Consider the following 12,058-nt stretch of genomic DNA (forward strand, 5'->3'; position numbering starts at 1 on the left):
TGCAAACAGCAGTGACAAAAAGAGGTGGGGAGATAGAAGGATTAATTTGTTACATGAAGGTAAAGAGAGCACTCAAGGTGAAATCACAACCAAGCACCATCGTGACCTGAAATGTGGAACAGGCCACTGTATGTGGACCAGTCGCTGGAGGCAAGCTTCCCCATGGAGGGGTAAGTCTGTGTGGGGCAGTATGTTAGTCACTACTCTCATAGCTTTTGACCAAGCACCTTTATAAGAAGCAACTTTAGGGAGGGAAGGTTGATATTGTCTCAAATGCAGGGAATACAGTCCAAAATGGCAGGGGCCACCTTATTTGTGGTGTCAGGTGCCAACTCTTGTTTGCATCAGCAGATCAGAAACGAGAGAAAGGAGAAAGCATTGCTACCCAGTGAACCATCTCAGGAAACAATTTCATAGATGTAGCCTGATACAGATAGAATAATGCCTTGGGCATTGCTACATACAACCAAGCTGACAATCACAATTAGCCCTCATTTAAAGCTGACTTCTAGATGCTGCTCAGTAGAATATGGTGTAAAGAAAAGTTGTTTGCACTGGGTCCCGTGAGGCTATTGCTTGATGTTTATAAAACCGTGGTTCTTAAGTCTGTTTTTAAAGAAAATTACCCTGTTTTGCTTCAGTTTCTGGGATGGTAGAGTAGTATGCAATTCTGTGTCCCCTCCCCTCATTCTATCAGTAGGTGGGAACTTTTTTTTTTCTGTCAATTTGAAGCAGCAGGTAACTGTTTTATGGAGTAGAGTGCTGTGGGAGTGTGATGCTATTTCAATCTCAGGCCCACCTTATAAAGTAGCCATTTTTTTTTTTAATTTTAAAACCATGAACTATATTGGAAAGAACTAATGTGTTGAGGCTTCCCTGATCTACTGTAATATGAAGATGAGAAGTACAATTGATGCTAGCATTCCAACTGCCTTAGCACCACCAAAGATCTAGGCATGTGCCTGTGTATCTCAGATGGAAAGTGGTTTTATGGCCCACTCTGTGCTGGGCAATCATATTGTAATTATAACTAAATTGCCCCCCAAAGTCTCTCCTGAGTAAGCAGTATTGGTTACTTCAGTTTTTGAAGCTTTGAGTTTTGGGAAGAGTTTCAGTATATGGTAGCAATTAGATTTATCATTCAGGTAACTTTCCAATAATGAGATGATTAAAAGTAATTCATCATTTAATATAAAGATTAAATAACTGTAAAATGTCATAATCTTAAACTGACACTGTTGTACAAGAGGAACAGAATGAATGAAATTTATCTGTATAAATCCAAAGGGGATTTAGGAGAATCAGATGATTTTTCCATCTACGAGAGTGGATGTGTCAGGTAGCCATTTGTCTGTGTTGGAACCTGAAAGATTAGGTTCTCATACAGCACAGGAAGACCTCATTTGTAGGATAGAGAGCTTACCATAGAAAATGGGGGTTAGCAGGCAAAGAGCAAAAACTTCCTTTTTCTAGGTCTGATGTTACCATCAGAAAGTGTGTTCTACATTTAGAGTGAGTCTTCCAACCCCACAAAATTCCTCAACTCCAAAAATTCCCTCAAAGGTATGTCCAAAGGTATGTCGAGCTGCTTGAATTTCAGATTACTGAAGTTGAGAACCAAGATTAACCACAACTATTACCAAAACATTTAGGTAACGGCTGAACTTTTAGCTTGCGGTTAGCAATACCCTGAAAGCCAGAGTTAAGAGCCAACAGTTATTACCATAGTCTCAATGCAAAGAAATGATGTATTTGTCTTTGTTATTCTTTCTGGATTTCTTATTTCATCCATTAACATGGAAACATGTTTAAAATTGTAAATAATTGCTCACCTCAGGATAATCTATACATAATGTCCTGTGTAGTTATAATTAAACACTTGTCAATTAGTGGGAAAAAAAAAAAAGAAAGATGCTACTCATACCAGATTATCAAACTCACGAGAAAACCTGGGAGGACACGTTTATAGAAAATTCTTGATGTGTAGAATAAGCAATGAACATGAAGGAAAACATTCTGATCCACTTTGTTTTTTAAAAAAAATTCAAGGTAGAAATAAGTAAGTAAGTAAATAAATAAATAAATAGACAGCTATATATCCATTTTATATATATATACACACACATGAGCATACATAGAACACGGATAATTTATTGATCAACTATTATTTTACACTGGATTCTGGGAAAGGAAAAGATCACCTGTCATGGAGAAAGCACATATGGTGTAATAAAAATGAATAAAAGTAAAGAGAACTACAGAGGGCATAGGCCTGAATTGCAAATCACCCTCAAAATCTTGTGCTTGTTATAAGGTTTTTAAGGACTAAACTAAGGTCTTAAGATCAACTTAATATCTTAAAAAATACTTCATCAAAAACAAAAAACAAAAAAGTACTTCTTAACAGAAACATATAATACGGTGATTGTAATCGTCATCATGAAAGAACAATTTTAGAATGACCAATTTAGTTTTTTTAGGTTTCCTATATAGGCTGAAACATTTGGAAACAAAAAAAATGAAGAAAAGCTAAATTTCATTTAGAAAATTTTATCTGGCACAGGGTCTTTTCTGAGACTGACATTCAACCAAGGACCATGTATGGATATAACCTAGAACCTCTGCTCAGATGTAGCCTGTGGTAGCTCAGTAACCAATTGGTTTCCCATAGTGAGGGAAACAAGGACTATTTCTAACAGGAACTCAATGACTGGCTCTTTGACCTCCCCACCCCCACGGGAAGAGCAGTCCTGTTAGGCCACAGAGGAGGGCTTTGCAGTCAGTCCTGAAGATACCTGATAAAACAGGATCGGATGAATGGGGAGGAGGTCCCCCCCATCAGTGGACTTGGAAAGGGGCATGGTGGAGATGAGGGAAGGAGGGAGGGACTGGGAGGGAATGAGGGAGTGGGACACGGATGGGATACAGAGTTAATAAAATGTGATAAGAAATAAAATAAAATTAAAAAAAGAATGTCCAAATGGAATCTAATACTGAAACTGTCTTATTGGTTGTTTGGCTGTAGTGATGAGGAAGATGGGTAAATCACTAATGCTTCTAAATTTTATGTTGTGTAAGGAAACAAAGTAGTTGAAGAATGTGGAAGTTATAACACAAATACCTATTGGGAATTTGAAGAACAAGAAAGTTCCTTTCTAAAAGTAGGCTTAAATAGTACCCAAAGTTTTTAGCTAATGGTATTTTATGTGTACGTTTTACTTTTAAAAAGTATTTACCTACTTTTGATGAATTTAGTATAAACAAATGTGATTGAGAGGATAAAGTGTGTACTGTGTTCTGATTCTATACACTTGGTTAAATGCTATCAAACTCTTAAAAATAATTACTTCCACACTGGGATCTAGTAATGAAAGAGAAGAAAGACAGAGAATATTGAAAGAACACCATAATCAGTTTTTCATGTTATTTTCAGCTTCTTACTACTTCTGTTTCATGTCTAGATCAGCAGTGAGTTTTGCACAGCCATGTCTTGGAGCTTCACACTGAATTTAATTTATTTTCAAGTTTCGATCTGCATAATATTGTCATAAACCTTATGTGCAGAGCAGTGATATTTCAAGTAGAGTTTTATACAACAAAGTTGCTCTTGTCTTGGTTTCAATTTATGGTAACTCCATGTCCTAATTCTTACACTGCTGCAGAAGATATATCACTGAATCATGATTACTCTCTGCTGGCTCTCTGCCAGTGTGTTGAGGTTGACAAATAACTACAGTGTCACAGAGACAGTAAGAAAGTAAGTCCACTCTTATGAAAAGTATCTTATAATCCTTTTATTAGAGATGAGTATTTGTCAAGATAGATTGATATTGAGTAATCACTATTGTGTTGATTAAATTATGGGTCACTTATCCTGCTAATCACTTAAATGTATATCAAAAATTTTGTGAAAGATTATTAAATTTATTTAATCAAATTTATCAATTTTCATTTAAATTTAATGTTAAGTGAACATTTGATCACATATAAATATGAATAATAGGTTATTTCACTTACACTCAACACAGAGATTTAGTAATCACACTTTCAGCAACTTATTTTCCTTTTTATCCACAGCCCTTTTGAGTTTCTGAACATTTTGAATTAAATTGAAGGTTGTTGTATATAAATGCTTTCCTTTGCATCTCAAATAGTTTCTTCTTACATGATTCTTTAGCATCTTCAACATACCTGCAATTTTCATATTATCTCACTCCTGAGTAATGTTCCTCCATTAAATGAGTAAACAGTATTCAAGTATCTTTTGAGATCTCACCCATCTGTATTTGTTTGTTGATTGTTGTATTTAGTGATCATTTGTTAATGAAATGAATCATTTTTCAATTAAAATTATTCTGTTTCCTGATGGATAAAATAAAAATAATTTAGCAGATCTACAACTCATCCATTCTTCAATCCACTTACAAATTTTTTTGTTCTTTCTGAATGAGGAGGCTAGAGAGCAAGTGAGGCAAAGAGGGAGAAATGAAGGGAAGAAATTCTGACAAGCTACGGAGAGAGAAAATATGTATTCTCACTTGGACGTATACCACCATATATTGACCTCATTGTAAATAAGAAAACATAAAAATATAATTGTAATTGTAATCTGAAATGAAGTCATAAAGTTTGTGTTTGGGTAAGCATATCTATCCCCAGAATGTTCCTTAACTGTATAAATCAAGGAGTGTTTGCACTTTGCAAATGTGACATTTTATTGTTTTTTTTTTAACATAGAAAAGATGTTGATAATTGAGGGTGGTGCTGTCATTAAACAATATGTAAGAAATGTAAGACAGCAAAATACTATCTTAAAAGTGTGCTAGTGTGGAAAAGGTTTGTTCATGTCATCGATTACAGACTCTAGTATAAGAAATATCCAGGAATGCGACAGGTGTTTAGTAATAAATTGGAGATGCTCAATAAATACTTTTTGATGAGTATTAAGAATATAAAGTGAGTGAAGAAAAATATTTGGAGAAAATTATAGGTGTGAGAGTTTAGAATGACTTTTTGTTTAAGGACTCATTTGGTTTGAGGCATGTAAGAAGAAACTCTAAAGATTATGTGGGATTGAACAGGTGTGGAACCTGTGAATTGGGCAAAGGGAATTGAAGTTTCCTGAGCTGACACATGGACCTAGAATCTGAAAGAACACAGGAATCTCAAGTGTAGCACAATATGAAAAAAAAATTAAACAGTTTGCTTATAACATGCCCTAGTAAATTGACCAAAAGTGCCACGGTGAGGGACTTTTTTAAATTACATTTTTATTTTTATATTAATTACAGTTTATTCACTTTGTATCCCAGCTGTAGCCCCCTCTCTCATTCCGTTAAGATCCACCCTCCCTCCCTCATCTCCTCCCATGCCCCTCTCTAAATCCACTGATAGAGGAGGTCCTCCTCTCCTTCCATCTGACTCTATTTATCAGGTCTCATCAGGACTGGCTGCAATGTCCACCTCTGTGGCCTTGCAGGGCTGCTCCCCCCTCATGGGGAGATGATCAAAGAGCCACCCACTGATTTCATGTCAGAGGACTTTTAAGGATACACAGACCTGAAAGAAGTTTTTGCCTTTGTGTCATACCTTGTGAGAGAAGCTTAGTCTTAGTGAGATCTGGCCTCTGGAAATCACACTCCTCAGCACTAAGGTTCAACAAGGGTCTTCTGAGTAAAGGCAAAATGCGATTTAAGAGAGGCATGAGATTAAAAAAAGAAGAAAAAGAAAACCTGAGGTATAATTCAACCTCTGCAAAAAGAATCCTGCAGCTCACTCCCCACTGACACGCACCTGGCATGCTATTCCAGTGAAAACTGATCCTGTGGACCTGTCACTGTGTGTGGTGGGGCGTGGGGCATGCGGGGGAGTGAGGGGAAGAGGTTTGCACTCCTGTACCCTGTCATCAGCTGCAAATGCTTACTTCTGTCCCAAAGTTCCTGTGTTATGTCCTGTGTTCTGAGGGCTCTATATCAGTAGGTGGATTCCTTGTGACCTGTCTTCATGCTCATAACTTATCTGTTCTTGTGAAGTGAGGCTCTTGCATAACACAGAGGAATGATGGGAATCAGAAAACCTGAGAGTGCACTGGGATTCAGGCCTGAAGCAGGGAGCAGAACTCAAATCTGAAGACCTCAAAAATGAACCAGATGGGAGGGGGTTGGTTGAGATCAAATTTCAAGTTCTCTTACATATTTGAGACCCTACTTTCATGAATAATACATTTTCATGTTTCCTGCACATGCAAGTACAGTCTGGGTCAGAACACTCTATCTGAATATTTTTCCTGTTGGAGAAAAGTAGAGAAATCAGGGGAAACAGACCTCTTGAAGGGAGAGACTCAGGCTGACAAAGGTGAAGATAAGATGTGTACAGAGAAAATGAGAATGAACTTCACCCTGGATGGTTTCCTTTAGAATACCAGGTGAAATGATGTCCAATGTACAGTTTCAAACTGAAGGATTTTCACGTCGCTGGAAATAAAGATGAATATGCTTTCAAAACTCCTGGTCAGGACCTTAGAAACAAAGTAGATTTTGTTTAAATCCATCCCTGCCACAGTGAGATTAGGGCAGTTTCCCTATTTCCCTTCCACTTTCCCATACAACTCCCCACAGCTCTAGGCATTCTTATTTTAGGTGCTAAATTTATTTTTTTTCCTCGGGACTTACAATTAGTGTACGTTGCCCTCTTTTGAACATAGGAACAGATATGAGGCATTGTTTTCAAGAACACCTAAATTATCCTTAGTGCTAACAAATAAGTAATTTTTTATTGCTTTTTTTTTTTTTCCTGAGACAGGGTTTCTCTGTGTAGTATTGGCTATCCTGGACTTTCTTTGTATACCAGGGTAGCCCCGACCTCACAGAGATCCGCCTGCCTCTGTTTCCCCGAGTGCTAGGAATTCTTTATTTCCTTAAGGCAGGATCTTATTAAGTAGCACATGCTCCTGTGGGTCTGATTAGATCCTGTTAGATCAGCCTGACCTCAGACTCAGAGATCAGCTTCTCAGTTCTTCCTCAGTGCTAGTACTATAGATCAGCCTTAAAATCAAGCTTCTCTGGATTTTTTCCTTTGACTTGTCCTTACATCATATGATCTATGTTTAACTATGCCACATAGATATTTATTTGAGGATTATCTTTTCCAGCTTGCTGACCTCAGCTTTACACTTGTTAAAAATTACCTTAGCCACACGTGTGGTGACAATTATCTTCAGGAAGGCTGAGGCAGGGGATGGAAAGTTCAAGATCAGCCTAGGCTTAATATTGAGATTATGTTTCTAATAAACCAAACGAAACCAAACCAAAACAACAACAACAAGGACAACAACAAAAAACTGAAAAGACAAGCAAAATATGAAAAACAAAACATTTATTCTGGTTTAACAGTCCATTCTTCCCCAGTGAGAATTCTGTATCATTTCTCTCTGCTCATCTTTTATGCTTTGTGGTTTCCTCACATTTATTCCTTTTTGCTAGTGTTCTCAATGAATTCATTGGATATCTGACATTTGAGAGATGGCTTTTTTTTTCTTTTTACTCATTCCAAGAAATTGGAATTAAGTGCAAACCTGGTATTATTTCATAAAGACTTCCCATTAGTTTCCTCAATTGGCTTCATGTACAGAAATTGTCATATCCTAGTTATGTTTTGGTTCTATCTTTAGTCCACATAGCTAATGATATCTCTGAGATAGTATATGTGAAGAAGAAGTTACTTTAATAGCAAAACGATGGTAATAATTCTCACCATGATCCAACTAAAATGAAAAAACCGTGAGGTTGGTAGAGTGATTTACCTCAGTTAAAGATTTTAAAATTTGCTTTGCTTTTGAAGCTAAAGATTCTGTCCTGACCCATCAGGTTCCTTAGAATACCAGGACCACTTAATGTTTATGTGTGTGTGTGTATTCTCTCACAGAAATAAAGCCAGTACCATATTACTGTTTCTTCCAGTGTTATGCTACTTTGAGTTTTCCAGAACTGTGTTACATGGTCCAGCATATCTACTTGTTTCCTTGTTTTACCTAAGGGATTTGTCATCTGGACCTGCATGTGCTCATGTTTTCTGAGGACTTTCCTATCTGATCTTCCTTCAATAACTATTTGGCAAATTTCTCATTATTTTCTAGTTGTTTACTTTGTATTGTTGTTATCACAAAATTAGGTAGGCATAAGGTAATCACTTCCAATGATATCATCATTAAAGTTACTTTTTATAGGAAATATTATAAACATTTCCTGGTTATTTATAAATAAAGAATTTTTTTCTGAATTATGACTTGATAATGTTGAAGAGAATTGATTTTAACTTCTGCTAAATGTCAGATTCAATTCTTATCTTTCGCAGTCCTCTTTGAAATTTCTTTTAAATTTCAATGCAATATGGGATTACATTGTCTAATTTCATTCACATGGCCAATATCATTTAAACATGAATATAGGAAATATAGGAAAGTGGATATTAGATATATAATATAGGACAAACATAATAAAATCTGTACACCTAAAGAAACTAATCAAGAAGGAGGACACTGGCTAAAATGTTCAATCACCATTAAGAAAGGCAAAAAGGTTCGACATCAGAAGAAGGGGAAAGCAGGAAACAGGACAGGAACCTGCCACAGAGGGCCTCTGAAAGGCTCTACCCTGCAGGGTATCAAAGCAGATGCTGAGACTTATGCCAAACTTTGGACAGAGTGCAGGGAATCTTAAGAAAGAAGTGGGAAACAGTAAGACTTGGAGAGGACAGGAGCTCCACAAGGAGAACAACAGAACAAACAAACAACAACAACAACAAAAATTCTGGGCACAGGGGTCTTTTCTGAGACTGATATTCCAAACAAGGACCATTCGTGGAGATAACTTAGAACCCCTGCACAGATGTAGCCCATGCAGCTCAGTGTCCAAGTGGGTTTCATAGTAATAGGGACAGGGATTGTCTCTGACATGAACTGATTGGCCCTGCTCTTTGATCACCTCTCCCTGAGAGGGGAGCAGTCTTACCAGGCCACAGAGGAATAAAATGCAGCCACTCCTGATGATACCTGATAGACTAGGATCAGAAGGAAAGAGAGGAAGACCTCCAGTATCAGAGGACTTGGGGAGGGGCATGCATGGAGTAGGGGAGGGAGGGAGAGTAGGGTTGAGAGGGGACGAGAGAGGAAGACACAGGGGGGATAAAAAGTGAATAAAGTGTAATTAGAAAATTATAATAAAAATCTCTCATATCAACTATGATATTCCTTCACAGGTTAATATTGAAAAGTGTTTCCTATTTAAAAAAGAATTGTGTTTCTAAAAACGAGCCCATGGAAATACTTGCTTATACGTAATCAGTCAGAAATATATTTACTGAGTTTACATTTGAGTTGTTAACTGGGCGCCAATGAAACAGTGTTCACTAGGACAGAGTATAAAGTTTTTTCTCCTGTACTTTTCATTCTTTTGGGAAGGATTATCCACAATAAGCTATTAATGGTGGCATATACAATTTCTCTTAGAGTTTTAATTCATTACTCTGTCATTACTACACAGGTTTACTCTTTTAGAATAATGCTGAAAAAGTGAGTGTTGTGTGTGACAACTGTCTGATAAATATAAGGACATGGAATCCCTCCCTGAAAATAGTTTATTCCTGTTGATGAAAGTGAGGGGGATCTAAGTTATTAAAAGTTATCTGGAGATAGAAATACCTGGAGGGGACAGGAGCTCGACAAGGAGAACAACCGAACCAAAAAATCTGGACACAGGGGTGTTTTCTGACTGATACTGAAACCAAGGAACATTCATACAGGTAACACAGAACTCCTGCACAGAACTAGCCCATGGCAGCTCAGTGTCCAAGTGGGTACACTAGTAATGGGAACAGGGTCTGTCTCTGACATGAACTGATTGGTCTGCTCTTTGATCACATCCTCCTCAAGATGTTGGGGGGGGGGGAGGTGCAGCCTTTCCAGGCCTCAGACAAAGACAATGCAGCCACTCCTGATGAAACCTGATAGACTAGGATCAGATGGAAGGGGAGGAAGACCTCCCCTATCAGTGGACTGGGGGAGAAGCATGGGTTGGGGAGAGGAAGAGAAGGTGGGGTTGGGAGGGGAAGAGAGAGGGAGCTACAGGTGGGATAAAAAGTGAGTAAACTGTAATTAATAAAAATAAATTATAAAAAATAAAATAAAACTTGAATAAAAAGAAATAAAGATAATCAAAGGACAAAAAAAAAGAGTTCTCTAGACTATGAAGGAGCACTGTGTATACATAGACTTTAAAGACATTGAGAAAAGGGGGGTTGTATCAGAATAGTTTTACCAACTGACTTGTATATTTGATTATTTTAATCATTTGGGATAGCCTCCATTAAATTATCTGCCATCCAAACTCTGATTATACCCAGTGACACACACACACAAAAGACATGAAAATAGAAGCGTACTTGAGGAGAAGAGTTCCAGCAGGCGAGAGAGGGAATGAGAGAGGCCATAAAAGGTGAAAATGACTGATATAATTATTATATAGTTTCAACTGTCAAAAACTACAAGAATAATAAAGAAGATGAACATGAGGGTCACTTATTACCAAGATGAACACAGGGAAAATGTATAACAAGAAACCCAAGCAAGGAAATTCTGAAATATTGTACAGTCAAGGAAGCTTGCCAAAACTTAGAAGTAACATAAAAGAGAAGGAGCCAGCCATCAAATGAATCAGAGGAAAATTGGTCAATGATGCAGAGAAGATAATCAGAAATGCCAGGAACCATTAAAGGAAAGAGTCATCAAGCAAGTGAATCTATGTTGTTTTCTACTATAAATACAGAGATTAATTTATGTACTGACATGCATTGTGATTCTGAGAGACTACTTTATCTTTTTGGCTAAACAATGGGTAAAATGTTGTCTGCCTCTGGATTACTACTCATCTGCCCTATAATAACTCAAATATACTCTCCCACATTTTTCTGAATATACAACTGTCATCACACAGATGATATTCATGAAGTGTTAAAATATTTTCAAATTAAAGGGCGTAAAATGAACAGAATGGATACAATTTTAAAAAGGTGCATTTACAAAATTAAGTAGGTTCACTCACAAAGCAAAGTGTATATTGCTTAATGTGAAATCAGTCCTAATTAAGTAATCTTAACAGTCACGTGATTGAAAATTTCAGCTTTTTATTCTTATTTTTGCGATATAATAAGAAGTGTACATATTATATACAAACAGTGTGTGTGTGTGTGATGGAGAGAGAGCGAGAAGAGAGAATTGAAATCTGGCTTTGATTTCTAGTAGCTGAACTAGAAATGGAGGTGAGTCAAAGAGTGTGGAAAGTATTAAGAGAACGAGCTCTGCGTCTACAGGACCCCATACTGGCACTCAAAGTCTCCATGGCCAGTGCACTGCTTTCCTTGTGGCACTCGGTCAGCTGACACAGGGGCGTTCTGAGTTCCATGTTAGCCTAGTCTACACAGCTACATGGCTCTACAATGACATGGGCAAACCAACTTCAGTGCTAGGCCAGTTTGTGGGTTTTTTGTTTTGTTTTTTTTAGTGATCACAGTATGTGCTGTGATTCAGGTGATAATGTGTCAGTGTAGGTCAATCCCTCTGTGTAGGAGAGAGAACCACCTGTAGAAGATAGCCTTCACAAGGACCTCATAATGAGTACCCCTCCACCCTTCTTACTATGCTCTCTCTAACTAAACTGTTCTCCATATCTGCCCACAACATTCCTTTCTTTCCTCCTATCTATCTATCTATCTATCTATCTATCTATCTATCTATCTATCTATCTATCTATCTATCTATCTATCTGTCTGTCTAGCTATCTATTTATCTGTCTGTCTGTCTGTTTATTTTGATTGTGAGATGAGAGAATAGTGCTAACATGAATGGTATTTTTTTAAAGTTGGAGTACCAAATGACCGTGGAGTCAAATGAGGCAAGTTTTTTGTTTCTTGCTTTGTTTTGATTTTGGTTTTGTTTACTAGTAAGTCTGTCAGACTGCAGTTGTGGGAGTCATAGACTCCTAGCCTTCATATATTTTACAGTGCA

The sequence above is a fragment of the Psammomys obesus genome, unplaced genomic scaffold, assembly GCF_907164565.1.
Source record: "Psammomys obesus unplaced genomic scaffold, mPsaObe1.curated_primary_1811, whole genome shotgun sequence".
Lineage (NCBI taxonomy): Eukaryota > Metazoa > Chordata > Mammalia > Rodentia > Muridae > Psammomys > Psammomys obesus.